This window comes from Geotrypetes seraphini, chromosome 8, assembly GCF_902459505.1.
Source record: "Geotrypetes seraphini chromosome 8, aGeoSer1.1, whole genome shotgun sequence".
NCBI lineage: Eukaryota > Metazoa > Chordata > Amphibia > Gymnophiona > Dermophiidae > Geotrypetes > Geotrypetes seraphini.
The window spans coordinates 70165948-70180619 of record NC_047091.1 but is presented as its reverse complement, the minus strand read 5'-3'; the positions used below and the strand labels follow the sequence as shown (position 1 = coordinate 70180619).

General features: G+C 40.6%; 1 protein-coding gene across 3 annotated transcripts in view; it reads right to left on the bottom strand.

Annotated features, from left to right (window-relative positions):
* Positions 1 to 14672, bottom strand: part of ATG2A (autophagy related 2A) — a 207209-nt gene that overhangs the window by 70462 nt on the left and 122075 nt on the right. The gene's annotated exons all lie outside the window — the stretch shown is intronic.

Below are 14672 nucleotides of genomic sequence, written 5' to 3'. Positions count from 1 at the left end.
CATTATCAACAATAAATCTAGATAATTGCATAGACTCAAAGAAAATATACCTAATTCCTTTAAAATTAACCAAACATTTGCAAGGAAATCTTAATACAAAGGTTTCCCCCAGTTTTAGAACCTGGGGTCTCAAAAGCAAAAATTGTTTCCTCTTTCTTTGAGTTATTCTAGAAACATCTGGGTACATTGTAATTTTTTGATTAAGAAAAAAAGCATCTTTATGTTTAAAAAACATTTTCAATAACCACTCTCTATCTGAATGTAATGCCAATTGAACAAAGAGTGTTGCTACACTAATTTGTTCCGATTCTGATGTTTTAAGAATATTTGTCAAATCCAATAGGTCTAATTGTGGTTCTTGCTGATCTTTAGGAGTCTTCTTCTTTCCCAAGGAAATATAATAAATTTTTGAAATGGGTAGAAAAGAGTCTTGTGGGACTTTCAAAACCTCCCGGAGATACCTTTTAAACATATCTAATGCTGGAACTGTAGGTAATTTAGGAAAATTAATCAATCTTAAATTCTGTTTTCTTGTTATAATTTCCAACACTTCCCTCTTAAAAGTTTATAATCCTGTTTTCCTTTATTAGGAGCTGATTTTGTGCTCCCAATACCTCATACTTTTTTTCTTGATCCAAGATTTTATTTTCCAATTTGTCCACTCTTTGTTGTAATTTTAAAGTCTCAGAAAGTACTCCAGAGCAATTAGTTTTAGTGTTTGCAGTTGAGTTCCCAATGATAACTGTAAATTAGAAATAGCTTCCCAAATAGAGTTTAAGTCGATAACCGGAGGCTTAAGCAGTGGGGTTAAAGAAGATTTAAATTCCAAATCTTTGAGTTTCACAGTACCTGTAGGAAATTCTTTCAGCAGTGGTTTGTGTACCTCTCCTGCCATATTCAAGTCTCCCTGCAACAGCGATGTCAAAGCAGAAGCAGCCAACACCTCCCTCACTCCTTGCTCTTTCTCCTGTTCAAACTCGCCGCTCTCAGGAGTAGTTGCCAAACTCCCCTCTCTCTCCACGTCAACTGGCATGGATCGGGGGAGTGGCTGAGCAGGGAGCATATGCTCCTCCGGCGATAAGGTGGCTTCCCCGAATAAGGCGGTTAGATCCTCCAACATAACTCTGCCTCGCGCCGAGGACATCTCAGCCGGCTCTCCTCTGGGCTCCCGTATGACAAACTCATCCATTGGGCCAGGTAAATTTGTTTGCGATCCGGGTTCTGATGGAAATACCCAGGTCTTGGATTTCCTTTTAACCATTATAAAACACAAATGCTCGACGGCGTTCTGCCAAACGGATTCTGCCAAACGGATGGCATTCTGCCATCTTTGTTAGTCTCCTCCAATGCTCTAATATTTTTAAGAACCACAAAAATATGGCAAGCAGCCTTAAAAGAAGGATTATGACATTGCTCCCAATAACCTTTTTCATTGGTGTCCTGTCTACAGCAAATTTTCTAGAGACCAGTGGGGAGGACTAGCTAGCTTTTTTTTTTTTTTTTGAGCCAATCTAGAAAATAGGCTCTTTTACTCTGGGTGAAACTACTTGGCATCAGTATTCAAAATGATTTGCATGTTTAACTGGGTGACAGGTCAATTGTGCGCAAGACAATCGCGCGCAGACAACTCAGCGCAAAGACAGTAGCGCGCAAGACAATTGAGCGCAAGGATATCTCCGTGCAAGACAATTGAGCGCAATGACAACTGAGCGCGAGACAATTAAGCGCAAAGATAACTGAGCGCAATGACAATTCAGCGTGCCCCTGGATGGTGCCTGGCGAACGAAGGACACGCGCACGTCCAGCACGTTAACACGTGATCACGTCAACGCGTTTTCAGTATGGTTCCCTTGACTCTTTGCGTTTTCAATATAAGTCACGTGAATGCATTTTCGTTACTATGGTTACGTTTCTTCATTATATATGTCCACTGAACGGCCCGCCTTCCTTTCGCTGCCTGACCGTGTCCGTAAATTTGGGAGTGATTGCCATGTAACTTTCAGCCAACAGCTGTATGATCAATATTCTGCATTCAAAATTAAAAATGCAGGCTGCATAAGTGAATGGATAAATTGTGTCCCTACAAGCTGATATACAGCAGCCACAAGGAGAAATCAGATCTTACTTGCCGATTTTCTTTTTTTTAGTTGCAGATGGAGAAAAAGAGTACAGAATTGTGCTATGCCGTATAAGGGACCTGTGCAGTTCTAACAATTCTGTATTTAGATATCTAATCTAATCTAATCCTTAGGTTTGTATACCGCATCATCTCCACGTTCGTAGAGCTCGATGCGGTTTACAGTAGGATAAATAGGAAGGAACTACAATAGAGGGTTAGAGGTAGCGTGGAAAAACAAGAAAAATAAAATTCAATAAACAAGAACAACAAAACAGGAACAACTGCTCCATCAGAGAACACAGAACACTGAATGAAGATGATCTCTAGAAAAAGTACTAAAATGGGCTAGAAGCTGGATTGATCTGGTGCAACTAAAGAAAACAAAATTAGCAGGCAAGATCTAATTTCTCCTTTCTTAGCATCAGCACCAGACTGGTCCAGGAATTGTAATAAGAGCAGTCATGTTGGGTGTGGAACAAGCACTCCTGCTGAAATAATCAAAGCTCCAAAATCAAGTTCTTTTCTAGCTGCCAAATACATGCGATTATCCCTATAAGACATGAAGGAAGGACCAAGTTGCTGCCTTACAAATTTCCATAGAAGATAATATATAATGCTCCACCCAGAAGAGACTATCCTTTTACAGACTGAGCTTTTTTTTTTTTTTTTAAATCTTTATTCCTTTTTATTTCTTTCAACAAGTGTACAGTATTATTACAATTAATTTACATAACACACTTGGCATTCTTAAACAATATTATTATACATGTTTTTATTCCCCCCCCACCTCCCACCCTTTTCCATATCAATAAAATATTCCTTCCAAATTTATATATAATTATACATCCCTTTTTTGATAATACAATTAATCTGACATGAAATCTGTCCCTCCCCCCATCCTTCTTCCTCAAACACTTTAAACATTTTATTATACCCAGTAATGCACAACAATAAATATCCCATCCTATTACATATATCTCCTTATTTTTCATAACAACATATTTCCAATATTTTTTCCTCCCTATCCCTCCCATCCCATCCCATTTAGCACAGTTACTTACCGTAACAGGTGTTATCCAGGGACAGCAGGCAGATATTCTTGACTGATGGGTGACGGCACCGACGGAGCCCCGGTACGGACACTTTTAGAGTGATTGCACTCTAAGAACTTGGAAAGTTCTAGAGACCGCACCGCGCATGCGCGAGTGCCTTCCCGCCTGACCCCGACGCGCGGTCCCTCAGTTAAGATAAGCCAGCTAAGAAGCCAACCCGGGGAGGTGGGTGGGACGCAAGAATATCTGCCTGCTGTCCCTGGATAACACCTGTTACGGTAAGTAACTGTGCTTTATCCCAGGACAAGCAGGCAGCATATTCTTGACTGATGGGTGACCTCTAAGCTAACAAAAAGAGGGATGGAGGGAAGGTTGGCCATTAGGAAAACAAATTTTGCAAAACAGATTGGCCGAAATGTCCATCCCGTCTGGAGAAAGCATCCAGACAATAATGAGATGTAAAAGTATGGACTGAGGACCACGTAGCAGCTTTGCAGATTTCCTCAATGGGCGTGGAACGGAGGAAAGCTACAGATGCTGCCATAGCTCTAATTCTATGTGCCGTGACAGAACCTTCCAGTGTCAGTCCGGACTGAGCATAGCAGAATGAAATGCACGCAGCAAGCCAATTAGATAGCGTACGCTTAGAAACAGGACGTCCCAATTTATTAGGATCAAAGGACAGAAAAAGTTGGGGAGATGATCTGTGGGGCTTAGTACGGTCTAAATAGTAAGCTAAAGCCCGCTTACAGTCCAAAGTATGAAGAGCCTGTTCCCCGGAATGAGAGTGAGGTTTAGGGAAAAAAACAGGTAGTACAATAGATTGGTTGAGATGGAACTCAGAAACAACCTTAGGGAGAAACTTTGGATGTGTACGTAGAACCACCTTGTCGTGATGAAAGACAGTGAAAGGTGGATCAGAAACTAGTGCATGGAGCTCACTGACCCTCCTGGCAGAGGTGAGAGCAATAAGAAAAAGTACCTTCCAAGTGAGAAACTTGAAAGAGGCAGTAGCCAAGGGTTCAAATGGAGGCTTCATCAAGGCGGAAAGAACCACGTTCAGATCCCAGATCACCGGAGGTGCTTTGAGAGGTGGTTTCAGATTGAAAAGACCTCGCATGAATCTGGAGACCAGGGGATGAGCTGAAAGGAGTTTCCCCTGGACCGGCTCATGAAAGGCCGTAATGGCACTGAGATGAACTCTGATGGAAGTAGACTTGAGACCAGAAGTAGACAGAGAAAGCAGATAATCCAATAGAGGTTCCACTGCAAGAGACTTGGGGTCATGATGATGTAGGAGGCACCAAGAAGAAAACCTCGTCCACTTTTGATGGTAACATTGTAGAGTGGTTGGTTTCCTGGAGGCGTCCAGGATGGAGCGAACAGGCTGAGATAACAAAAGATCAGTTGAAGTCAGCCCGAGAGATACCAAGCTGTCAGGTGTAGAGACTGCAGGTTGGGATGGAGGAGGGTTTCCTGATCCTGTGTAAGCAGAGATGGAAACAGTGGAAGTAGAAATGGATCCCTGGAACTGAGTTGAAGTAGAAGGGAGAACCAATGCTGTCTGGGCCACCGTGGAGCAATCAGGATCATGGTGGCTCGTTCCCTCTTTAGTTTGAACAAAGTCCGAAGCATGAGAGGCAGAGGAGGGAAAGCATAAAGGAATAGATTGGACCAATCCAGAAGAAACGCATCCGCTGCCAGACGGTGAGGAGAGTAAAGTCTGGAGCAGAATTGGGGCAACTGATGATTGTGAGGAGCTGCAAAAAGGTCCACCTGAGGAGTGCCCCATTGTGCAAAGATGGACTGTAGAGTCGATGGGTCGAGAGTCCATTCGTGGGGTTGGAGAACTCTGCTGAGCTTGTCCGCTAAGAAGTTCTGTTCTCCCTGAATATAAATCGCTTTCAGGAATAAGCGGCGCGAGGACGCCCAAGACCAGATTCTCTGGGCTTCCTGGCATAAGAGGCGAGAGCCCGTTCCCCCTTGCTTGTTGATGTAGTACATAGCCACCTGGTTGTCTGTGCAAATTAGAAGGACTTGAGGAAATAGAAGGTGTTGGAAGGCCTTGAGGGCATAGAACATTGCCCTGAGTTCCAGGAAATTGATGTGATGCTTCTTTTCCTGAGGAGTCCAAAGGCCCTGAGTTTGGAACTCGTTCAGATGAGCTCCCCATGCATAAGGGGAGGCGTCGGTGGTGATGACCAGATGATGAGGAGGCAGATGGAACAGAAGGCCCCTGGAGAGATTTGAGGATATCAACCACCATTGCAGAGACTGACGAAGAGACGATGTCACAGATATGTGTCGTGAGCAAGAGTCTGTCGCTTGAGACCACTGGAGAGCCAGGGTCCATTGAGGAGTGCGCAGGTGAAGCCGTGCCAGGGGTGTGACATGAACTGTGGAGGCCATGTGACCCAAGAGAATCATCATCTGCTTTGCAGAAATGGAGTGCTGGGACAGCACCTGTTGACAGAGCGATTGGAGGTTGTGAAGACGGTTGTCCGGCAAGAAGGCTCTCATCTGGACCGTGTCCAGTACCGCTCCAATGAATTGAAGTCTCCGCGTAGGCAGAAGGTGAGACTTGGGTATATTGATTTCGAACCCCAGTAGTTGTAGAAAAAAGATGGTCTGGTTGGTGGCCAGAAGAACAGTCTGAGATGAAATGGCCTTGATTAACCAATCGTCCAGGTAGGGAAAAACCTGAAGGTGGTGGGAGCGTAGAAACGCTGCCACCACTACCAGACATTTTGTGAACACTCTTGGAGAGGAGGCAAGACCGAAGGGGAGCACTCTGTATTGGTAATGGCAGCGATTGATCATGAAGCGAAGGTACTGTCTGGAGGCCGGATGAATTGGAATGTGAGTGTAGGCCTCTTTGAGATCGAGAGAGCATAGCCAGTCGTTGTGATCGAGGAGAGGATAAAGCGTAGCTAGAGATAGCATCTTGAATTTTTCTTTGACCAAACATTTGTTGAGATCTCGCAGATCTAGAATAGGTCTGAGGTCTCCTGTTTTCTTGGGGACTAGAAAATACCGGGAGTAGAATCCTTGCCCTCTTTGGTCCAGAGGAACTTCCTCTATGGCGTTCAGAAGCAGGAGGGACTGAACCTCCTGACAAAGGAGGGCAGATTGAGGAGTGTGCAAAGCAGACTCTTTTGGTAGACTTTGGCCCGGAAGGGTGTGAAAGTTGAGAGAGTAGCCGTGGCGGATGATGTTGAGGACCCACTGGTCCGAAGTGATAACTTCCCACCGGCTGAGAAAGAAAGACAGTTGTCCTCCTATCGGTTGAGGGAGGAGAGGAGATGGTTGAACGCTGGCTATGCCCTCGAGTATCAAGTCAAAAGGGCTGAGTCGATTTTTGTGGAGGAGGCTGCTTAGCTGGTTGTTGCTGCTGAGGCCTAGGTGTTTGCCGCTGCTGTTGCCGCTGCCTCCTAGGTTGCTGAGTGGAAGGCTGCAAGGGGCGAGCCACAAAACGCCGCTGATAGGCCGTTTGCTGTCTGAATGGCCGTGAAGGTGGAGGTTTCTTCTTAGTCTTAAGAAGGGTATCCCAGCGGGTTTCATGAGCCGAGAGCTTCTGGGTCGTTGAGTCCATAGAATCTCCGAACAGCTCATCCCCTAAACATGGGGCATTAGCCAACCGGTCTTGATGATTAACATCAAGCTCAGAGACTCTGAGCCAAGCCAAACGGCGCATGGCTACAGACATGGCTGTTGCTCTAGAGGTAAGCTCAAAAGTGTCATATATAGACCTTACCATGAATTTTCTGAGCTGGAAAAGAGCTGAAGAGCACTGATGGAAAGCCTCACGATTCCCCACAGGAAGGTACTGCTCAAAGGAAGCCATGGTGGTAAGGAGATGCTTTAAATAAAACGAAAAATGAAAAGCATAGTTACCAGAACGATTAGCAAGCATCGCATTCTGGTAAAGTCGCTTACCGAATTTGTCCATGGCTTTACCCTCTCTGCCAGGAGGGACAGAGGCATAGACACTAGCTCCCAAGGACTTCTTGAGGGTGGATTCTACAAGAAGAGACTCATGAGAGAGTTGCGGTTTATCGAAACCAGGAATAGGGATTACTTTATAAAGGGAATCCAATTTGCGAGGGGCTCCCGGGACAGTAAGAGGAGTCTCCAGATTCTTGTAAAAGGTCTCCCTCAGGATGTCATGTAAAGGGAGTTTCAAAAATTCTTTTGGAGGCTGGTCAAAATCAAGAGCGTCCAGAAAAGCTTTGGACTTTTTAGACTCAGCCTCCAAAGGAATGGAAAGAGATTCACACATATCTCTTAAAAAAGAAGAGAAAGAGGTGGAATCAGGCTTGGAGGAAGTGTCCTGAAGTACAGGCTCGTCTTCCTCTGACAAACATTCTCCTTCTGACAGAAAAGGTTCTTCAGAATCGCCCCACAGATCAGGGTCTTGAATATGGGGACCACGGCTCCGAGACTCCGGAGTGGACGGGTCCAGGTGTCGGGACTTGTGTACCGACTTACCCGACCTCATCGACACGGTACCGGGAGATGTTATCGGTTGCACCGGAGCCGAAGTCTGTACCGATTGGTGAAGAGACTTGGGCTCCGGTGCGAGGACAGGCATCGATACCGATGAGGCCGAGTGTACCGGTACCGAAGGAGTGGATGGAGACAATATAGACTGTTCCACAATCGGTACCGGTTGCCCAGTGGAGACCGACACCGGAGGGCTCGGTGTCAGGAGAGCTGGAAGGAGTTGTTTAAGCTGTTCCCTCAGCTGCACCTGCAAGATGGCCGCAATGCGATCATCGAGGGAGGGCACCGGTACCGCTTTTTTCTTCTGCGGTACCTGCGGTGCCGCTCTACGCCCCGGAGATGAGGAGCCCGATGTCGAGGGACTCACCTCAATAGGGGCGGAGCGCTTCCGCTGGCGTCTCACGGTCGGCAGGACTGGACTCTCTGCACTGGAGACCGGAGGACGTTCCAGCGGGGAAGGCTTCTTAGCCGGCTTACCTGGATGTTGCGACGCCGACGCGGTATCGCGTGGCGTCGATGAGGTGGGTGCCGACGAAACAGGTACCGAAACCGGTGCCGAAGACACGGGGTCGGACATGTCGGTGCCGAAAAGCAGTCTCTGTTGGATTTCTCGATTTTTGAGAGTCCGCTTTTTCAAAGTGGCACAGCGGGTGCAGGTGGCGGCCTGATGTTCCGGACCCAGACACTGAAGGCACCAGTTGTGTGGGTCTGTAAGTGAAATAGGCCGTGCACACCGCTGGCACTTCTTGAACCCGGGCTGGGGGGGCATGAACGGAAAAACGGCTTCTGCCAAATCGAAGGCCGAGGCCTCGATGATGACAGTAGGCCCCGCCGGGGCAAATCAAGAAAACTCGACAAAAAAATAAGATTTTTTTTTTTTTTTTTTTACAAAAGAAAGAAAAAAGTAAGGGCAGAAAAAACCCGAAAAAGTTTACGCGAGCGGGAAGGCGAATGAAAAATACTTTCAACAGCCGTTGAAAATGCGACTTCTTAGCTCCGCGGAAACTAAGAAACTGAGGGACCGCGCGTCGGGGTCGGGCGGGAAGGCACTCGCGCATGCGCGGTGCGGTCTCTAGAACTTTCCAAGTTCTTAGAGTGCAATCACTCTAAAAGTGTCCGTACCGGGGCTCCGTCGGTGCCGTCACCCATCAGTCAAGAATATGCTGCCTGCTTGTCCTGGGATAACTATATATTATCCCCTAAGGAAAAAGAATAAACTTTACTCGTTATAATATTCAATTAATGGCCTCCACACCTCTTGAAATCTTTTAAAATACCCCCTCTGTATCGCAAGAAATCTTTCCATCTTATACATATGACAAACTGAGTTCCACCAAAAATTACAATTCAATCTAGAACAGTCTTTCCAATTAGTTGTTATCTGTTGAATTCCCACTCCCGTAAGAATCAACAATAATTTATTGTTTGCTGCAGATATTTGGCATTTGGCCCTCATACACATTCCAAAAATCACTGTGTCATAGGATAAAGCCACATGACTCTCCATCAACATATTAACTTGATCCCATATTGATATCCAAAATGCCTGAATACATGGACAATAAAATAAAAGATGGTCTAGAGTTCCAACTTCAATTTTACAATGCCAGCATCTATTAGACTTAGAGCAATCTAATTTTTGTAATCTAGTAGGGGTCCAGAATGCTCTATGCAACAAAAAGAACCATGTTTGCCTAATAAATGCTGACATCGTACCTTTAATTCTCCAAGACCAAATACGTGGCCATTGAGATGCATTAATCTGATGCTTAATCTCAATGCTCCAAATATCTCTTAATCCATTTTTAGGCTTCTTATTCAAATAATTAGATATAATTTTATACCACTTTGCGGCCTGGTGACCCAGAAAATCTGCCTGGAAACATAAGAATTCTAAGCTGTAATGATCATTTAAAGATTTCCATTCAGGGAACCCCACCTGAATAGCCTGCTTCAATTGCAACCACTTATAATTTTGTTTTTTATTCAGACCATATTTATGTTGCAATTGTGAAAATTCAAGCATCTTACCATTATCAATTACTTCCGTTAATGATCTTATACCTGCTTTAATCCAATCTTTCCAGACAACCTTAAACCCGCCTATTTGTATCTTGGAGTTTACCCAAATAGTCTGTTGTTTCGATTTTAAAATAGAATCAGTAGTTAATTTGTCTACAAACCTTAATGTTTTCCAAGTATCCATTAATACTCTATTGTCCTTACGTATTTTAGGCACTTTTATACCAAGCAAAAGATCAAGCCTAAGTGGAAAGATAAGTGATCTCTCCACCCTTAACCACTCTGGTAATTGTTCCAAAAGCTCTGGGAGGACCCAATACATACCTTGGCGCATGATATAGGCCTGATGATACCTATAAAAATTGGGAAAATTTACCCCACCCTCCTCAATTGGTCTTTGCAAAGACACTAAAGCCACTCTTGCAATTTTACCCAGCCAAATAAATTTAACCAGAATACTATTTAATTTTTTATAGAAAGACCCCTGAAAAAACACTGGTATCATTCCCAATTGATAGCAAACCACAGGCAAAATCATCATTTTAACAGTTTGTACTCTTCCCCACCAGGACAAATGTAAAGGATTCCATTGCTCACACAACTCTGTAACTTTTTGTAATAAAAATTTTTCATATTCCATCCTCTTTCCATATAAAAGGGAAAGAATCAAGTATACCTTTTGTACAATGCACATTTAAAGGTAAAATCTCTGATTTAGTCCAATTTATTTTGTATCCTGAGAATTTTCCAAATGTATCTATGACCTTCAGTAGATATGGGATTGTTGTTTCCGGATTCCTCAAATGAAGCAAGATGTCATCTGCATAAGCAGATACTTTATATTCCACTCCAGCACATGGAATACCCTGTATGTCCTTTGCCTGTCGAATAGCTAATAATAAGGGTTCAAGAACTATATCAAAGAGCAAAGGAGATAATGGACAACCTTGTCTAACTCCCCTCTGCAACTTAAAAGCATCCGAAAAATTATTATTTATATATAAGCGAGCAGTTGGGGAGCTGTACAATGCTTGTAACATTTGTATAAATCCGGATCCAATACCAAACCATTCCATAGCTTGATACATGAAACTCCATTCTACACGATCAAAAGCCTTCTCAGCATCTAGTGAAACCGAAAAAGCCGGATCATTAATTTATTTTGTTAAATAATACATCTGAAATGCCAGTCTAGTATTATTAGAAGAGTGTCTTTGAGCAACAAATCCAGTTTGATTCATTCCTATTATATGCGGAAGAGCTTTAGCCAATCTTAATGCTAAAATCTTAGCTAATAATTTACCATCTACATTTATTAAAGATATAGGCCTGTAGTTTGAAACCAATGTTGGATCTTTATTTGGCTTTGGCAAAACAATAGTTAAAGATTCTGCCATAGTGCCTGATATACAACCTTTATTCAGTTGATCCTGATATAATTTTAATAAATACGGTAATAGGGAAATTTGAAATTCTTTATAAAACTCTACTGTAAATCCATCTCCACCTGGAGCGGTCCCAACTCTAAGGGATTTCAATGCCATTTGTAACTCTTTTAATGATATAGGTTTATCTAAACTTCTTTTTATATGATCAGGAACCTTAGGACCTTCAACTAAACTCAAAAAATCCATCCCATCTTTCTCTTTATTTAAATAAGACTCCGAAGAATACAATGACTTATAATATTTTAAAAATTGTTTTAATATATTTCCAATTTGAGAATGAGAATTTCCTAACTCATCTTTAATTATGCTTATTTTCTCCTTCCTTTTCTTTTAAATAATTTGCCAATAATCTTCCAGCCTTATTCGCACTACCATAATACACCACCTGCTGAGCAAAAATATCTTTCCTTACTAACCCAGAGGAAATTTCATTATATTCACATTTTTTTTAAACAATATTTGAAATGTCTCTTGTTCCCATTTATTAACCAATTTTAATTCCAAATTCTTAATTTCTTTTTCCAAATTCACATATTGTTTTCTTAACAGTTTCTTTTTATATGCAGAATATGATATAATTTGTCCTCTCATAGTTGCTTTGAAAGCATCCCATAAAATTCCAATCGAAATTTCCTCTAAATCATTAAGTCTAAAATATTAATTTATTTTATTTTGAAATTCTGTGCAAAATTTAGAATCAGCAAGCAATGTATTATCAAACCTCCATACAGGTTTGGAATTATCTGGATCTACTAAGTTAACTTCTATCCATATACCACCATGATCAGATATTACTATTGGTTCTATGTCAGCTTTTATAACTTGCTGTACCATCTGATCTGAAACAAAAATATAATCAATTCTTGAGAACGATTGATGAACATGTGAACAAAATGTAAATTCCCGATCATTAAAATGAAGAATATGCCATATATCTTTTAAATTACATACTTGTACCAAATTATCTAATCCCATTGATTTCATTATTCTACTAGGCTTTTTATCCATTATTGGATCTATAACAGCATTGAAATCCCCAGCCACCACTAAATTAGTAGTAGCCAGTGGTAAAACTAATTGTTGTAGAGATTTAAAGAATTCACTTTGATTCGAATTAGGTGCATATATATTTAGTAACGCCATTGTATTACTGCCCATGCTCATGTCAACAAGTAACCACCTTCCTTGAGGATCTGCCTTAACCATATTAAATGTTGCTGGACATTTTTTATTAATCAATATTGCAACTCCTGCCTTCTTTTTTACCGCTGGTGCAAATAAACATTGTTTTATCCACTTATCTGTCAGCTTCATAGACTCTGTTCCAGACAAATGTGTCTCTTGCAAGAAACATATATCTATATTTTGTTGTTTAATATATTCCAATACCTTTTTCCTTTTTATAGGGTGATTAAGGCCATTTACATTCAAAGAAAAAATTTTAAAACCCATTTTACAAATAAAATATAAAATACATATATAATCCACTCAAACATAAAATATACATTTTTTCTTTTTCCTTAAACCAATATATGAGTCTCCCCCCCCTCCCCTCTTTCCCCATCCCCCCCTATTCCCATCCCCCACGCTCCCCTCCCCTAACACAAATGCAAACTTCGAAACGCACATATTACTGAGCAAAAGATAAACTCCCCACAGGCAATAACATACTCATTTTTCTTTCTCTAATCTTTCAAACAACCAACACTAAATTCTCCTGCAGTCAATCCATTCTTCAATACCCTAAATACCCATATTTACTATAATTCTTTATTATATACTTCCCCCCTCATTCAAATTTCCAAACATTCTTCCATCCTATACCTCTAATATATTTATAAAAGGATATACCCAATATTCCGGAAACCATTTCTTACAATATATACTCCCACAAGATTAATATTATTATTTTATTTTATTTTTTTTTTTTTTTGTCTAACCTAAGTTTCTCCCAACTTCAATGGAACATACATCACTCCATCCTATAATATTCATTTTTTTTAATTTTTTTTTTAACCTTACCTCAAAAGAAGGATCAAACATTTCAACCAAGCAGACCTCATATTTTTTAAAACTCTCATTAATTTTCATTGCATCTTCAATCTATTACAGTCTATTCTCCATTCTGCACAACTGTAACACTTGTACATCTTCAACCTGCTGTTTCAGTCTCTTATTCCATCTTCTTGCAGATTGCTATTTCATCTTTCTCCAATAAAGTATTTTTGCAACATCATCCTTATATCTCAGTCAATTTCAGATGCAAATTGTAAATCTAAATAATGCTCAAGTCATATCCATCAGTCCATCTTCACATCTTCTTCTCTTTACATCAATAGTCTTTTGTATTTTTCATCTTATTATATTCTAAGTTCCCACATTTCTCCAATGCAGCATTTATGTGTCCTCATATTATTATCTCAGTCACGCTCAAATGCAAATTATAAATTCACATTAAGAAACCATCCAAATCTTATAATTGTTCCTCATATTTTCTTCACTTCCTATATGCTCCATCCCTCTTCTTACCTTGTCAAAATCTTCTTTTCTTCTTGTCTCTTTAAAATTTTTCATTTCTATTCTTTAAATCTTGTTTGAAATGTTGATCCCCCTTAAATCTAACTGCAACAATTTTCTAGAAAATATTTTTCTCCTTTTCTATTTTTTTTTTCCACTTTTTCCTTCTTTATAAAATATCTTTCAATTTTCACTCAAAAATATAAACCAAAAATAATCTAAGTATATTATTTATTACATTTTCTAAATACTTTCATGAAACCATAGGCAAATTATATTGATCTAGAAATTCTTGTAATTTGCCTGCTTCTTCAAAATTATAAGTTTTATTCTCATAAGTTACCCTCATAATAGCAGGGTATATCAATCCATATCTTGCTCCCATTGCTCTCAGTTTAGGTCTTAAATCCAAAAGCTGTTTTCTTTTGTAGGCTGTAGCTTTGCAAAGTCAGGTACTATAAAGATCTTAGAATCCTGGCATTTAAGATCCTTATTTGTTTTAGCCAGCTTTATAATCTCTACCACCTGCTGATGTCTTAGCAAGTTTCAAGTTTCAAGTTTATTAGCATTTGATTGATCGCTTATTACAAGCTAAGCGATGAACAATTTATTTAAAATAAATAGAATTTTCAAAGTACAACAATAAGTTGGGTTCAGATACAAACAGACAAAACAGACTGACATGATACATAAGGAGGAAAAAAAAAGGGAGGGAATAGTTACAATATTTAATCTTTTTCATAATCTAAAGAAAGGAAGAAGAGGGGGCAGGAAAAAACATGCGGAAAGGGAGTGTGAAAATTGGATAAAAAGTAATTTTAAAAATAGAAAGTTAAATATAATGCATTTTTAAACGTTAAAAGTGTCTTTAAATAAAAAAGTTTTTAAAATGGTTTTGAATTTATTAAGATCTTTAACTTCTCTTATATATAGTGGTAGATTATTCCAGGTTTGGGGGGCCATTACAGAAAATATGTCATATCGTCTGGTGCCAATTATCTTCAAGAATGG